Raw genomic sequence first — 16,714 nt, forward strand, 5'->3', positions numbered from 1 at the left:
TCTCTTGGTTATCTAACCGGCAGCAAATTTACTGAGTCAGATGAGAACTATGTTTAATCATCAGAGGAGCTGCTAGACTGTTCCAAACCGGCTGCACCGCCTCGCATTCCTAACAGCAGTCATCAGTTCTCATTTCTCCACACTTCTAATTGGACTTTTTTATTTCACATGCGTATTTCCAGCGATCACTTTCTCCTTCTTGAAAGTGCCTACAAACTTCATTCAATAATGCTTCCAAGGGTTTTGTCCAGGATATCAAATTCCTCAGCTTCTAGATTGTAGTTTTTTGTTTGTTGTTTTTTTTTTTTGAGACAGAGTTTCGCTCGTTACCCAGGCTGGAGTGCAATGGCCCGATCTCGGCTCACCACAACCTCTACCCCCTGGGTTCAAGCAATTCTCCTGCCTCAGCCTCCTGAGTAGCTGGGATTACAGGCACACGCCACCATGCCCAGCTAATTTTTTGTATTTTTAGTAGAGACGGGGTTTCACCATGTTGACCAGGATGGTCTCGATCTCTTGACCTCATGATCCAACCGTCTCGGCCTCCCAAAGTGCTGGGATTACAGGCATGGGCCACCACGCCTGGCCTTTTCTTTCTATGTTTAAGAGACAGTCTGAATAACCATCTTTATGAGTCCCCTGCAGTCACTCCCATTCTCTGGGCTTGCCATATCTCAAAGATCACTTTGTATTAAGGCAAACAGAAGACTAGGCATCCACTGTGTCTTTTTCTTCAACACTCAGAATAAAGTTTGCACAAAAGCAACCCCTGAAATACAGATTATTTTTATTTGCAGATTTTTAAAGTTACATTAATTTTGGTTATTTGACATTAATTTATTTTTCATTTCCCTAAATGTCCCTATACTGAGGTATAAGTAACATATCATGAAATACTAAATTTAAGAGAAAAGATTATTTAACCACAAAATCAGGTAAAATATATCCAATTGATAAATGAATGCCTAGAATATTTTAAATACAGGGTCTAATATTCTTGAAATGAACCATTATAAAAAATATTGCTTCAAAAGTTTTTAATCAGTTAAGATTTTAAATGGATTATTTATATTAACATTGTATTTTATTACTAAAAATATACTTAGTATAATAATTTAAAAATAGAGTATAAAAAATATTTTATTGTTATTTCAATCGAATGGTATGACTCCATACAACTAAAATTGAACAAGAGGTATTTTGAATCAAAACATTCAGTTATCTCCTTTTGTAGGTAAACTAAGAGGTAAAAATCAAACTTACGAAAAAAAATTAGCTTGGGTAAAGCTACCTTGTCACATTTTTCTGGTAGCTGACACAGTCAATCTTTGTCAAGCCTGGAAAACAGTGAAGAGTAATTAAGAAGCTGTGTAAGAGATTTCAACAACTCCAGATTTCCTTGAAGGTCAGTATTATCTGTATGAGCCTATTACTGAAATTTCCATTCATTCCCAGAACACCAAACATTCTCATATTCCAAACACAAATACTATACTGCCATAAAAAAGAACAAGATCATGTATTTTGAGGGAATATGGATGGATCTGGAGGCTATCATCCTTCGCAACCTAATGCAGGAACAGAAAATCAAGTGCTGCATGTCCTCACTTGTAAGTGGGAGCTAAATGATGAGAACTCAAGAACATGAAGAAAACAACAGACACTGGGCTCTACTGAAGGGTGGAGGATGAGAGGAGGGAGAAGAGCAGAAAAGATAACTATTGGGTGCTACGCTTAATGCCGGGGTGATGAAGTAAGCTGTACAACAAACCCCCATGACACAAGTTCACCTATGTAACAACCTTCACATGTACCACCAAACCTAAAATTTTAAAAAACATAAATATAAAACTATTACCAAATGTAACTTTAAATTATCTGCCATTTTGATTATGTAATTCATATTCAAGCCCCTTCTCATTTTAGCATGTTTAATGTTCTCTGTCAATCTAACAACTTCTCACATTTTTTTCTAGGCTGAGTAGTTAACAGATGCATATATTTAGGCCAATGCCTAAACCTAATTTTACTCGCGTTTCACTGAATTCCACTCCTGTCCAGTCCTCAGGAATTAATCTTCTGGAAAGAAGCGGGTCGCATCTGGGAAGTCCCAGGGTGCTAACTCAGAAGAAGGAAAAAGACTTGAAGAGTAGCAAACATCTCTGATTTTGTTCGTTTCTTTTCAAAGAAGCCTCTGGGGTAGAAGGAGCATCAATACAGGGACATCTAGTGGCAAAGACAAATCAATGCAGTGATGGACTCCTTGACAATATAGGAACCTTACCGTTGCTCTATCTTCATATTTAAGAGGGAAAAAAAATCCTGAACTCTGAATATTGGTTATTTATGGTATTTATAACAGCAATTGAACAACAAAAAAATGCACGAAAAAGCAAAGAATATGAAGTAAATTTTCTTTTCTTTTTCATAACATAAAACTAGGTTTATAACCAAGATGGATTTCTACTCACCAAGTCTCTGTATCTTTTTAAGCCATAGTACTATCAAGAAGTAAAATAATCGTTATACCAAAATTAATCTTTCTAGAAACATTAAAAACCACAATAAACCAATTCCCTTTTATGCTGTAGAACATTAGTTTAATAGTATTACTTTATAAAGCCATATGACCATAATAAAAAAAAACTAATAAAAAACTAATGCTCTATATCCCAATTGAAATCAATAAAAGAAAATAACACTGACTCTTAATTAAACCATTCAGCATCCTTAAGAGATTTTCATATGTGCCTCTTTTATAGAAATCTTTTTGCTTTTTTCTTTTAAATGAGATAGAAAATTAATGAAAAACTTACTTCAAGGCAAATGCTATTTCCCTCATTAGCTTTCTTCCTTGCTGGAATGGAAAAAGCAACTGCTTCTCAGGTATTTAGGTATTCCTGGAGGGTTGTGGAGCCAAAGAAAAGAATGAGCATTGAGATCCGGACGTCAAAGGGTGTATTATCAAGGAAACTGATACAATGTTTTTATTTTTTAAGTTAATAAGTTGAAATGATTAACAGCAGTAAATTAGTTATTGATGTTAGTCATTTCAAAAGACCAGTCTGGGATATTGCTTGAGGCTGAAATCCAGAAGAGGCATTTAACAGGTGAGGTATTTTGTTTCCACTTTGCCTTCCACTTACGAGTTATCCTCACTGGGTGGGAAAGCCCACCTGCAGCACTTCCGGCGTCCGGGCTTTCCCGCCTGCAGCACTTCCGTTGTCCGGGCTTTCTGTCCTGCGGCACTTCCGGCGTCCTGGCTTTCCCACCTGTGGCACTTCCGGCGTCCAGGCTTTCCCGCCTGCAGCACTTCCTGCGTCCAGGCTTTCTGTCCTGGCACTTCCTGCGTCCGGGCTTTCTGTCCTGCGGCACTTCCGGCGTCCTGGCTTTCTGTCCTGCGGCACTTCCGGCGTCCTGGCTTTCCCACCTGTGGCACTTCCTGCGTACTGGCGTTTCCAATCCCAATGCAGTTCTTTTTTTCTCATAATTACTCTTCACTATAATTTCTCTTTTTTACTGACATTAAAGTGGACTTTAACATTTGAAGGCCAATCACTCACATGGGTTTATGAAAACATAACTTTGTATTTGGAATTGTTACTCAGTCATCAGGCAGAGCCCATATTCTCATTTTTGTGGACATCTTATTTCTGACATTTCAAATGCTTGCATTCCTCCTGCTCAGCTTCTCAGCACTTACCAGTCTTGAAATGACTCGGCACTGATTTTTATTGAGGATGTGTGAAATTGCTAAGCATCTCATTTTGCCCATTCCCACATCGTACGTTGATCCTATTTTTATACAACTATCACACATTACACAAATATATAATAAGATATATTAAATACCTGTAAATAATAATAAAGTAGTACAAGGTTTAAAAATATTGAGCAACTTGTTGTAGCTTAAAAAGTAGCAAAAGCATAACCAATGATTACTTGAACCCAGATGGGGGAGATGTGGAAAGGGTGCATTCTAATGAATGTAAACAAATAGAGTATAACTGTGGAAATGTATTATTATACATGTATTTCTATACTAAGTATACATTTCTCAATCTTTTCCCCTATGTGTTCCCCCAAAATGTCCCATCTGCCAACACCTTTTCTTAGATTTCAATGGATACAATACCCATCATGGATAAGATTTTTTTAAATTTGTGATCAAGAGTCAGACTAGACTTGGGGCACAGTTAGGCTAACAAAGCCATTACCATGTAAACTCCCCCAAAGGGGCATATTCGGATATGTTTAGAGAGTATTAAAACTGGGAGAATTATGTGAACTAACCACTTTTGACACGTATATATGTATACACATACACACACACACACATGCACATACATATGGAAGTCAGTATAGCTATAAATATGTAAATGTTGTATATGTTTATTCCCTTATCTGCCGATTGGAAGACCTGGAAGCAATGATACCTCCTTATCAATGAACACACCTAACATTCAGACCTTGGCCTTCAATTATCATTCTTCACTAAACGAAACTAAATCTTCATAGAGAAATAGCTGACTATAGACAGAATTAAAACAAGTGAAGTATAAAATGAGCCTGAATGTCTTGTTATGCCAAAAATCACAGAAGCACACAAAAAATGGTAAAGGTACGTCAAAAGGACACAAAAGCCAGCTTGAGCAAGTTCCCAGCTAAAGTGGGAGCAATTTGAGTATCATATCAAGTAAAAACAGTAACAAAGAACAAAGTATAATCCACTGGGGGGGGGGGGGGAAACAGAAAACACACTTATTTAAATAAATGAATAAATTGAAAAACTGATGAGAAAGAGATGTGTCACATATTCTTAGGGGACTGCCCCACATAGTACTTACTATTACCAAAGGAAAAGAGTACATTTACAGTGAAGATGTCTGGCAGATACCCTCTTAATCAAATGATCAAGGCCAATACCAGCAGCAACAAGAAAAATCAAAATCAGGTACCACATGATGGGATGCAATGAGAACTTAGCATCACATCTGTTGTGTTCCTCACAATTACAAATTAAAGATCATTCTTCAAAATAATCGGCCTTTTATTTTCCACAGTGTCAAGGTCGTGAAAGTTAAGGTAAGACTAAGGAACTAAAACAAAGAAAGATAAAGCGACATGAGACCTAATTACAATGAGTAATTGTACTGGACCCTTTTGCTATCAGTGGCATGATGGGGACAACTGATGAAGCTTCAATGGATTCTAAGGAATATACCATAGTAACGTATCATTGCAAATTTCCTGATTTGGTGGTTGGATTTGGTTATATAGGAGAATGTCCTTGTTATTAAGAAATACACATCAAAGAACTGAGCAACACACTACTAAATGACTTAAGAACAAAACAGGTCCAGTACCGTACTGTACTTCCAACTTTTCGATGTTCACGCTTATTCCAAAATTTCTAAAATATAATACTGTGCAGGAATGTCTATCCAAGCATTTCTGTAAAACTGTATTCAAAATATTTGCATGAAATAGATTCAAAACCACGTTTCTATGTCCATTCTATGAATTTACTGTTTGATTGGAAAATTTGCCACCCTGTAACTATTTAGAAAGCAATACAATTTTCTTTCTATTTGACATGATTCACTTAACAAAGAGTCACTGAGTACATTTTAGAGCAGATATGGTCACAGCAGGGAATAAAATAGACAATGCCTTTATCTTATTGGGTTTACATTCTGTTTAGGGGAAGGAAAATGAACAAGTAAATAATTTTAGGCCAGGCATGATGGCTCATACCTCTAATTTCACACTTTGGGTGGTCGAAGCAGAATTGCTTGAGGCCAAGAGTTTGAGACCAGCCAGAGCAACACAGTGAGACCCCCTATCTATAAAAACTGGTTTAAATGAGCCAGCCATGGTGGCATAAGTCTGTAATGCCAGCTACTCAGGAAGCTGAGGTGCAAGGATCACTTAAGCCTGAGAAGTTGAGGCTGCAGAGAGCCATGATTGTGTCACTGCATTCCAGCCTGGGTGACAGAGTGAGACTTTGTTTCCAAAAGACAGGATTTCAGGTGGTGGTGTGATATGAAGAGAAATATGAGAGAAAGTAAGTAGGGTAGAAGAGGGTGACTTCAAGGGAAGCAGTCAGAGAGGGCTTTCCTGGGAAGATGACATTCAGATGATGAGAACTAGCCCTGAAAAAAGCTGGACAAAGACGGCCAAGACAGGGGAAACACGTCGTACGAAGACCCTGAGCAAGAATGAGCAGGTGCTTTGCAAGAAGAGAAGGGCAGTCACTGTGGCTGGAAAGGACAAACGACGGGAGTTGATACTAAATGATGTATTGAAACGACCTTCATAAAATTAATAAAAGACCCCGAGATCGGAATTATGGTAACAGCCTACATTTTCATAAAATATTTTCCCTTCTCACTGACCTTTTCTCCACATATGATTGCTTGTACATAGTCATTTCAATGAACAGTAGTCACTAATAACTAATAATCTTCCTATCCTGGCCTCTGGGCAGGCTGCCTACAAGATTAATAAACTTGTTTTTCTCTTAAAGAGCAATGATTCTTGGGTCATGCAGACCCCCTTGATGGATTCCAGAAGTCAGATTGGCCAAGGAACCGAGCAGCTGTAACCACTGGAGATCTCACCTCTTGCAAACCTCTCTTCAAAACCATAGGCATAAACAGTAGCCTGTCATTGTTTCCTACCTTGCTTTTCCTTAGTAACCAAGAATCACAAACACTACTGTGAAACGTAAGACTTGTTTTTGCGGTGTTTTTCAGATTCTGCATGCAAGTGGACCAACTGACACCAACCAGACCAGTGGCTTATAATCCCAACTAAGGAACTAACTCCACTGGTCTTGTGACCAGCACCCCAACCCAGAAACTGACTCGGCACATGAAGACAGTCTCAACACTCCTATGGTTTCATCCCCAATCTTCCTGCCAAACGATCCTTTAAAATCCCTAGCCTCTGGATTCTCAGGGAGACATATTTGAGAAATACCTGCTATCCTTCTCATTCAATTGCCTTGTGACAATTAAACTCTTCCTTTGCTGTAATACCTGCTGTCTCTGTACTTGGCTCTATCTGCACAGTGGGTAAAAACCCTAGTCAGGCAATAATAGTCAGATGAGATGTAGGGACAAAATCACACAGGGCCTTGTGGGTCACGTTGAGAAGTCAGCGTTTTGAGCTAAGGGCACTAGATAACCATAAACGGGTTTTAACCTTTAACAATTTCTCTTACCTTTTAAAAAAGCACATTGTCTGGACAAATGACTTGATTGAAAGAAAGGCAGCAGAGTGATAAATTAGGAAGTTGTTACAGTACAAATAGAATGTATTTGGTAAACAGAAATCAAAAACAGGATAATAGTTGAGACATAAGGACCTAGATAGACTGAAGACATATTTTGGACTTTTATAAGGTATACTTTATACTTCTATAAGATGTATCTTTATAAGATATGCATTATCTTTTATAAGATACGTGTTTTTGGTTGAGAAGATTTTGTGCATTTGAATAAACTTCTTTCTATTTTGGTACTTAACTCTCTAATCTGGGCAGGAATCATGTAATTAGGAGCCTACAACCCTAGTTAGACCAAAAACCAAACAAATTAGGACAAAGTGAAAGTGGAAAAAGAAAGGATTTTTTTTGTCTGTACTTTTAACAAAAATTGTCACTATATCCGGTACAAGAAGTGCTAAATAGTATAGTTTCTATTCAAAAGAAGTATTGGCCAGGCACAGTGGCTTAGGCCTATAATCCCAGCACTTGTGGGAGTCCAAGGCGGGTGGATCACTTGAGGTCAGAAGTTCGAGGTCAGCCTAGTCAACACGGTGAAACCCTGCCTCTACTAAAAATACAAAAATTAGCTGGCCATGGAGGCGCACACCTTTGGTCCCAGCTACTTGAGAGGCTGAGGCATGAGAATCGCTTGAACCTGGGAGGTGGAGGTTGCAGTGAATCGAGATCACATCACTGCACTCCAGCCTGGGTGGAGCGAGACTCTGTCCCCCCAAAAAAGTATCAACTGACAAAAAATAAGTACAAATTTGCCATTTAAAGGGGGAAAAAAAGAATGCATTTACCAGTTGCGGGGGGCGGGGGGGGTGGCGGACAGGAAATACCAGAAGGTTTGCATGGTGAGTTGGAGACAAAGTTTTAAGACACCAGAACGTCAGCCCAGTTCTCTGGAAATTTACTTAGGGAATACATCATTACTAACCAAGAGAAGAATGTGTTAAGCTATTAAATTTAACTAAAACTTAGAGAAATGTATTTCTGGAACCCACAACCAAATTTTGCAAAGTCAAATGGTCTACCCAGATGAACTTACCTTCCCAAGAGCAGTGTTCTTAGGAATGAAGGGACCTGGAAGATGCCATTGTCAAGAGTTGGGTTTGTTTCCCACCATTCCCCCCGCCACAAACTTCCCTCAGCTGCCTAAAAGAAAAATCTTCCAACAGTACTCAGCTGTCATAAATGCCCTCCCTGAGGAGTTTCACAACCAAGGAAGATGGACTCCTGCAGCCACAAATTAGAAACCAGCACAGAGACAAGAACTTGCCTAAACAGATACGGTCACAAAATAACATAACTCCCGCCTATTCGCCTAAGCGTTCATTTATCTTTTCTAAAAATCATGTTTTCCCATAAGTGCCATTCTCCCTCCTCCTTTTCCTGTTAATACTGTATATAAGCCTCTAAATCTAATCTCATTTTTGAGTCACATGATTCTGTGAATTCCCATATAGGTATAGAAATGAAAAATCTGCCTTTTCATTCATTTATTAATTTTGCTAATCAGTATTCTGTCAGTTTAATCTACAGGTTCCCAATAACTAAAATCAAAAGAATAAAGAAAAGGATTATTCTCCCTGACAGAAGAAGGAAAGGAATTACTTTCATAAAGGAAGTCTGACCTCATACATTTATTCAAAGAACAAAACTCATTCTTCACCCAGTTGTTATTCTTGCAGCAAATTAGATTTATAGTGTTTTTTACCCCAACCAAATCCTGCAAAGAATTTTAAGCAACATGCAACAAAAATGTACATAGCAAAATAATAAAATAAATAATAATATATTCTTGGAAAGTTTTAAGGCACCAGTAGGCCGGTAAAAAAACAAATATTCAGATCATAAGTGTCTATATAATTCATTTTTCTCTCTAAGGTAGTCAAAGAGAAATGGAAGTTATGGTTGATTTATGTTGTTAAAATGAGAAATAAAGATACAATCACTCCTCAGAGAAGGCAGAACTTTTCTTATCTCTTAGAGATACATGGAAATTTATCACTTGGGACTTTCCTAATGGAGCACTGAGCCATGCTGTAGGAAACATACTTGACAGCGTTTCTACTGCCAATGGAGCATCAGATTTCATAAGACTGTTTCTTGTAACATTCCTTCAAAAATGTAATAACAGCTCAATAGAGGCAATACTTCACAAGGAAGCAAAGTGGGCTAATTAGGTAATTAGCATTCCAATTTGCCAACCTTTCTCTTTCCTGTCTTGCTAGTGTGACTCAGCTTCTTAAATCTTTATCATCCTTGGAGATACTGATCAAGAGTTCAACTGAAACCAGAGCAGGAGTTCCACAGTTCCTGAGAACATAGCAGAATTTATATTTGGTACATTTTCAAATTATATATATAAATGAGCTCTGAAAGAGACAGAACACTTCAAAGCACAGTTTTTTGCTTGCCTAGTATCTACAATCATTAACGTGCAATTAAGATGAGAGAGAAAGACAAATTTAGCTGGAAGTGGTCTATGCTAAGTAAGTCCAGCTCTGCCTCTGTAAATACATGAGCTTTGAAACACCATGTACCTTCTGTACACCCTGCGTATCTAAAGCATCTAAAATATGATATTGGAAAAGCTAAATTTATTTTTAAAAAATTTCAAAAACTAAAGGAAGTAAACTCCTCTTATCATTAGCCACTACTAATCTACTTTCTGCCCTCCATGGAGGAACACAGTCACATTCTAACACAGAACCCATGAACAGTGAGCAACCAATTGGAATAATTTGAGAATTTGTCACTTCCTAGTTACAAGTGTGAACTAGAAAAAATGAATTCAATCTTGAGACTTAATGAATTATTTTCATAAGAATGCAGTAAAGTAAAAAGTATGGGATATATAAAAGCTTCTTAAGTGGATAACCAGCTTCAGCAAAGTCCTAGGATACAAAATCAATGTACAAAAATTGCCAGCATTCCTGTACATCAACAACAGGCCAGCCAAGAGCCAAGTCATGAATGAACTCCCTTCTCCCATCCACAATGGCCACAAGAAGAATAAAATACCTAGGAACATGGCTAAAAAGGGAAGTGAATCACCTCTTTAGGGAGAACTACAAGCCACTGGTCAAAGAAATCAGAGATAAAACAAACTAATGGAAAAACATTCCATGCTCATGGATAAGAAGAATCAATATTGTGAAAATGGGCATATTGCCCAAAGCAATTTATAGATTCAGTGCTCTTCCCACTAAATTATCATTAACATTCTTTGCAGAATTAGAAAAAACTACTTTAACATTTATATGAAACCAAAAAAAAAAAAAATGCCCAAATACCCAAGACAATCCTAAGCAAAAAAAAAAAAAAAAAACCACAAAGCTGGAGGCAGCACTCTACCTGACTTCAAAGTATACTACAGGGCTACAATAACCCAAACATCATGGTACTGGCACAAGAACAGACACATAAACCAATGGAACAGAATAGAGAACCCAGAAAAATAAGGCCACAAACCCTACAACTATCTGATCTTCGACAAACCTGACAAAAAAGCACTGGGGAAGCGATTCCCCATTTAATAAATGGTGCTGGGAGAACTGGCTGGCCATATGCAGGAAAAAAAAAAAAAACTGGATCCCTTCCTTACACCATATACAAAAATCAACTCAAGATAAATTGAAGACTCAAATTTAAAACCCAAAACTATAAAAACCCTAGAAGAAACTTAGGCAATACCATTCAGGACATAAGTATGGGCAGAGATTTCATGACAGATGCCAAAAGCAATTGCAACAAAGCAACAATTAACAAATGGGATCTAATTAAACTTAAAAGCTTCTGCAAAGCAAAAGAAATTATCAACAGAGTAAACAGTCAACCTGCAGAATGGGAAAAAGTGTTTGCAATCTATCCATCTGACAAAGGTCCAACATCCAGCATCTAAAAGAAACTTAAATTTACAAGGAAAAAACAACCCCATTAAAAAGTGGGCAAAGGACACTTCTCAAAAGAAGACGAACATGCAGCCAACAGGCATATGAAAAAAAGCTCAATATCAGTGATCATTATAGAAATGCGAATTGAAACCACAATGAGATACCATCTCATACCAGTCATAAGGGCCATTATTTAAAAAGTCAAGTAACAGCAGATACTGGTGAGGTTATGCAGAAAAATGAATGCTTTATACACTGTTGGTGGGAGTCTAAATTAGTTCAATCATTGTGGAAGACAATGTAGCAATTCCTCAAAGATGTAGAGGCAGAAACACCATTTGACCCAGCAATCCCATTACTGGGTATATACCCAAAGAAATATACATTCTTCTTCCATAAAGACACATGCATGTGTATGTTCATTGCGACACTACTCACAATAGCAACGACATGGAATCAACCTAAATGTCCATCAGCGAAAGATGGGATAAAGAAAAGGTGGTGCATACACACCATGGAATTTTATGCAATCATAAAAGAAACGAAATCATGTCTTTTGCAGGGACAAGGATGGAGCCAGAGGCCATTATCCTTAGCAAACTAACACGGGAACAGATAACAAATTTTGCATGTTCTCGCTTATAAGTGGAAGCCAACTGATGAAAACACATGGACACATGGAGAGGAACAGCACACACTGGGGCCAGTTGGGGGAGGGAGAGGATCAGGAATGATCACTAATGGATGCTGGGCTTACTACCTGGGTGATGGGTTGATCTGTGCTGCAAACCGCATGGCACACGTTTACCTGTGTTCCAAATCTGCACGTCCTGCACATGGACCCCTGAACTTCGAATGGAAACTTTTTTAGGTATGGAATTTTTATCAGATGGTTCTATTTTTGAGCACATGCAAAGTGAAAGTGTCTCAACAATCAAGAAATGAAAGAAAAAAAAAATCAATAGTCAATTTTGTCCACATGTTTTAAATAGAGCTACAAAACTTACTTACCTTTCTCTCATTGTTTCCAGGAAGTAATTTCTTCTGGTCTGCCTTTTGACAATGAGATAAGGAAAACTGTTATTGTCGTTTGAAGGCTGGCTGACCAGAGTTAGTAGCTGATCAGTTAGTGGTTCCAAGAAAGAAGAGGACACTTAAAAACCAATGCAATTGGTCAGTTCTTTTGAAGGAAGGTAATACAGCATCAAGGTTAAAATCTGGAATCACAATTCCTGGGTTTACCTACTAGCTTGCTAGGTGACAAAGAGCAATTTACTCGCGTCTCTATACCTTTGTCTCCTTATCTACAAAATGGGGCGGGGGACTATAAGCACAGCATCAGGTCATTTTGGGGCTAAACAGCACAACCCACGTAAAGCACTTGGAACAGGCTCTGCTTTAAACCAAGCGCTCATTGCAATGATTCTATCCTCAGCAGAACGACAGGCGGTTACTAAGTTATACACTTATCCCAATAGGTCATCTCACCAGGTAACTGCTGAGAAACGCTGGAAGGGAAGCTTAGGTGCCAACACAGCCTGAGCTAGACCCAGAAATTCAATCATTTCTATCTTCAAATAATATTCTTTATTGTAAATAAATTTTCTCCTCGAAATGGTTCCCCTCAAAAAATTCATTTCATGGCCAAGGGGGAGAGCAAGCTCGGCCGCTGGGTGGGTCGGGGCGTTCCACGCGCCCTTCACTGAAGCGGCGGTGGCCGGGCTGGGCACCGGGAGTGGGAAGCGACGGCGTGGCTGGAAAATGCAGGTCCATTCCCGAGGGGATAAGGAGGAGACCAACCGGCCGGGCGCGGTGGTTCACGCCTGTAATCCCAGCACTTTGGGAGGCCGAGACGGGTGGATCACGAGGTCAAGAGATCGAGACCATCCTGGTCAACATGGTGAAACCCCGTCTCTACTAAAAATACATAAAATTAGTTAGGCATGGTGGCGCGTGCCTGTAATCCCAGATACTCAGGAGGCTGAGGCAGGAGAATTGCCTGAACCCAGGAGGCGGAGGTTGTGGTGAGCCGAGATCGCGCCATTGCACTCCAGCCTGGGTAACAAGAGCGAAACTCCGTCTCAAAAAAAAAAAGGAGACCAACCACACGATGAGACGGAGGTGGACTACGCCGAAAATGAGGGGCAGCTCCAAGGACGGCGACACCGAGAGCTCATCGGCCTCCGAGGATGGAAACAGCTCAGAAATGGATGATGAAGACTGAAAGAGGAAGAGTGGAATGTTTGGATGAAATGTCCGATCTTGAGAAACAGTTTACCCATCTCAAAGATCAACTTTATAAAGAACGATTACGTCGGGTGGATGCGAAACTACAAGAAGTCACAGCTGGAAAAGCACCGCAGGCAACTTCACAGGAAAATATGCAAGTTCGTACAAAGGTAGCAGGAATCTACCGAGAGCTCTGGTTGGAATCTGCAAAGAACAAACACGAATGTGAAATTCAGGCTTCCCGCCGGCGTTGTGAGAGTGAAAAGCTGCTGTTGTATGAGACAGTCCAGCGTCAACTAGAGAAGATGACAGGGCTGGAAGAGGACAGGCCCAGCGTTGACACCACCTCGGAGCTGTGCAATGACGAGCTGCAGCCAAGAAACAAGAGGAAGGATCCTCTCAGTCCCGACAAAAAGAAGCCGCTTGTTTCAGGTCCATCTAGAGTTTATATGCTGCAAGATCTTGATATTCTTGAAGACTGGACAACCGTTAGGAAGGCAGTGTCTACACTGGGGCCGCACACAGTGAAAACGGAACCACCTGTGGAAAACAGCCGCACAGGGCTGGATGGGAAGAGGGAAGACTGTGTTATGATGGGGATGGTATATACGTGGACAAACGATATGGATTAATTAATGCGATCACTTTAACAGTAATTAAACGTTAAATAGATGAAGGTCCTACCAGTGCTGTAATTACAACAATTAACTACGACGAAGTTTGGTTTAAGAGGCCTGATGGTAGCAAATGTAAGCTTTACATGTCACAGCTACAGAAAGGAAAATATGCAATTAAACATTCGTAATCATAATTTAGGTGTTATGTAAATTTACCTTATTAGTGTTACCAAATGTAATGTGCCATGGGAGTAGAAAGTTGCGTTCCATAATTTAATATTCTCACGGAATCACGAGAGAACGTGTAACGTAGGTAGTCCTCTAAGTAGGTCTCATTGATATGTTATGAAAAGAAAATACAAATTTTATCATGATCCTTACATTGATCTGTCTTTTAGGTGTGATGACCAATAGGTCTACTGTAGATGGTAGGGGTTTCTTTCTAAGCATTTTTCTTTGGTTTTTAAAAAAGTTATGCAAATTTGTCTTTAGTAAACTATGACCACATTTACCTGCAATTTTAAAAACTTTCCATATCTTTGTCATTCATTGTGTGTTTGTAAATAAGACTGATAAAATGGTTCCTATAAATGGTTTGTACTAGTACATTAGTGTTAAATCAGAGCTGAAATTTAAACATATACACACACACATAAACACACATACACATACACACACACATACACATACACACACACATACACATACACACACACATACACATACACACACATACACACACACATACACATACACACACATACACATACACACACACATACACATACACACACACATACACAAATACACATACACACACACACATACACACATACACACACACACACACATACACATATATATATGAGGGTGTATATATGGCATCATCAACTTACTTAGAACTGATGGCCTTACCTTACAATCTTATTTTACCCAAAATTAAGCTATTGGGTTTGAAAGCTAAAAGGAATGCTTTTGCAGAATAGCAACTTTCCTTTTCCTCTCCTTGATTGCATGGTGGGGTGGTGACCTATTTTTGCAAATTATACTTAATGAGTAAAATTAGTGTCAAGTGATAACATGCTTCTACCTGTATTTCTAGTGACCTTTTAGAGGCAATGTTTGATAAGCATTTTTAATAAGATTTGTATTTTCTAATTCAGTATATAATAAAAAGGTGTGTTTGAGTGTGAAAAAATTCATTTCATTTCAAATGCAGCAAAAATTTATTTTAACTAGCTAAAGAACATGCCATCTTACATCAACACATTTTTTAAAAAATAATTAAAGGAAACAATGTGATTCCATATGGAGAAAGAAGACAATGAAAATGTGTTCACAGTCTGAACTTTATAAATTATAGTTGGAATGTTTATCCAGCTGTGCCATTTAATTGGTTTCCTATCTGCCCAGAATTATGAGCAATGCAAGGGAAATATTTCTAGCCTATTCTTTTTATCTTGTAGGAAGTTTGTGGAAAGCTTGTCATGAAGCAGTTTAACTTGTAGATGGAAGATGGAGGCAGTTTGTTTGCCTTGAATTTAATGGATTGGGGAAAAGACCAGAAAGCTCCGGAACACAGGACAGAAACTTCTGTACATTCAGTGTGTATTAAGCATGTGGCTACTGTATCCAGAAAAGATGCAACAAAATGTCATAAGATCAGATAATAAAAAATATATAGGAATAAAACAGAAGTGTGCCTTCTGCTCCCACGGTTGAACGCAATTCCTACTGATGGGTAAACTTAAGCCATTTAACCCATATTCAATATTCCCAAGCAAGAATTGCTTGGGAAGGAATTAGACTCTAAGATCCCAAGACAAAAACTTCCCTCCCTTGAACTCAACAATTTCCACAAACTTCACCTACCTTCGAGATACAGGAACAGAAACCCACAACTCCCCATATAGGTTAGACTGGCATGTATACCAAGTCGCTCTTGTTCCTGGGGGTAATATCACATTATCCTTTTCTCAATTCTGTGACTCTGTAGCCAGGTAAAGAGTAAACAATAAAATTCCAAATCAGACCATTCACAGATAGAGGTATAGCAAAAAGGAGACTTGATTCTGAGCCTGACTCACTGGGATTAACTCCTCCTGCTGTTACCAATTGGCTAATCCTGAGCAAATAGTAAAATCTATCTAAACCTCAATCTCCTCTACTGTAAAGTATGAATAATAATAATGGGCCGGGCGTGGTGGCTCAAGCCTGTAATCCCAGCACTTTGGGAGGCCGAGGCGGGTGAATCACGAGTTCGAGAGATCGAGACCATCCTGGTCAACATGGGGAAACCCCGTCTCTACTAAAAATACAAAAAATTAGCTGGGCATGGTGGCGCGTGCCTGTAATCCCAGCTACTCAGGAGGCTGAGGCAGGAGAATTGCCTGAACCCAGGAGGTGGAGGTTGCGGTGAGCCGAGATCACGCCATTGCACTCCAGCCTGGGTAACAAGAGTGAAACTCCATCTCAAAAAATAATAATAATGATGATACCCTATACCTCAGAGTTTTTTGAGAGGATAACATATATAATAGACATCAAAATTCTCTGTAAACTCTAACATGCTATAAAAGCTTGTTATAATGATTGTTTGACAAGGTTTCCGAAAACTGTCTAATCTCCCTCGTAGAGACTGTGACTTCTTTGGAAGCATGTACTGCTTTCCCATTTCTTTTTTGGTCACCAAT

General features: G+C 38.9%; 1 protein-coding gene and 1 pseudogene across 24 annotated transcripts in view; one reads left to right on the forward strand and one right to left on the reverse strand.

Annotated features, from left to right (window-relative positions):
• Positions 1–16,714, reverse strand: part of LOC103795080 (uncharacterized) — a 597,037-nt gene that overhangs the window by 414,635 nt on the left and 165,688 nt on the right. For 2 of the 24 annotated variants that reach the window (XM_078338245.1, XM_078338241.1), the window contains 2 exons: positions 15,894–16,011; positions 13,287–13,967 (listed from right to left, as the gene is read on the reverse strand). The exons of 20 other annotated variants lie outside the window; for them this stretch is intronic. The gene's annotated coding sequence lies outside the window, so the exon portion shown is untranslated. Of the gene's footprint in view, positions 1–13,286; positions 16,012–16,714 lie in introns of those variants that run through there. 2 more of the 24 variants (XM_078338244.1, XM_078338240.1) reach the window with 1 other exon arrangement.
• Positions 13,267–14,209, forward strand: LOC100405630 (breast cancer metastasis-suppressor 1-like protein pseudogene; annotated as a pseudogene).

Source organism: Callithrix jacchus, chromosome 9 (assembly GCF_049354715.1).
Source record: "Callithrix jacchus isolate 240 chromosome 9, calJac240_pri, whole genome shotgun sequence".
Lineage (NCBI taxonomy): Eukaryota > Metazoa > Chordata > Mammalia > Primates > Cebidae > Callithrix > Callithrix jacchus.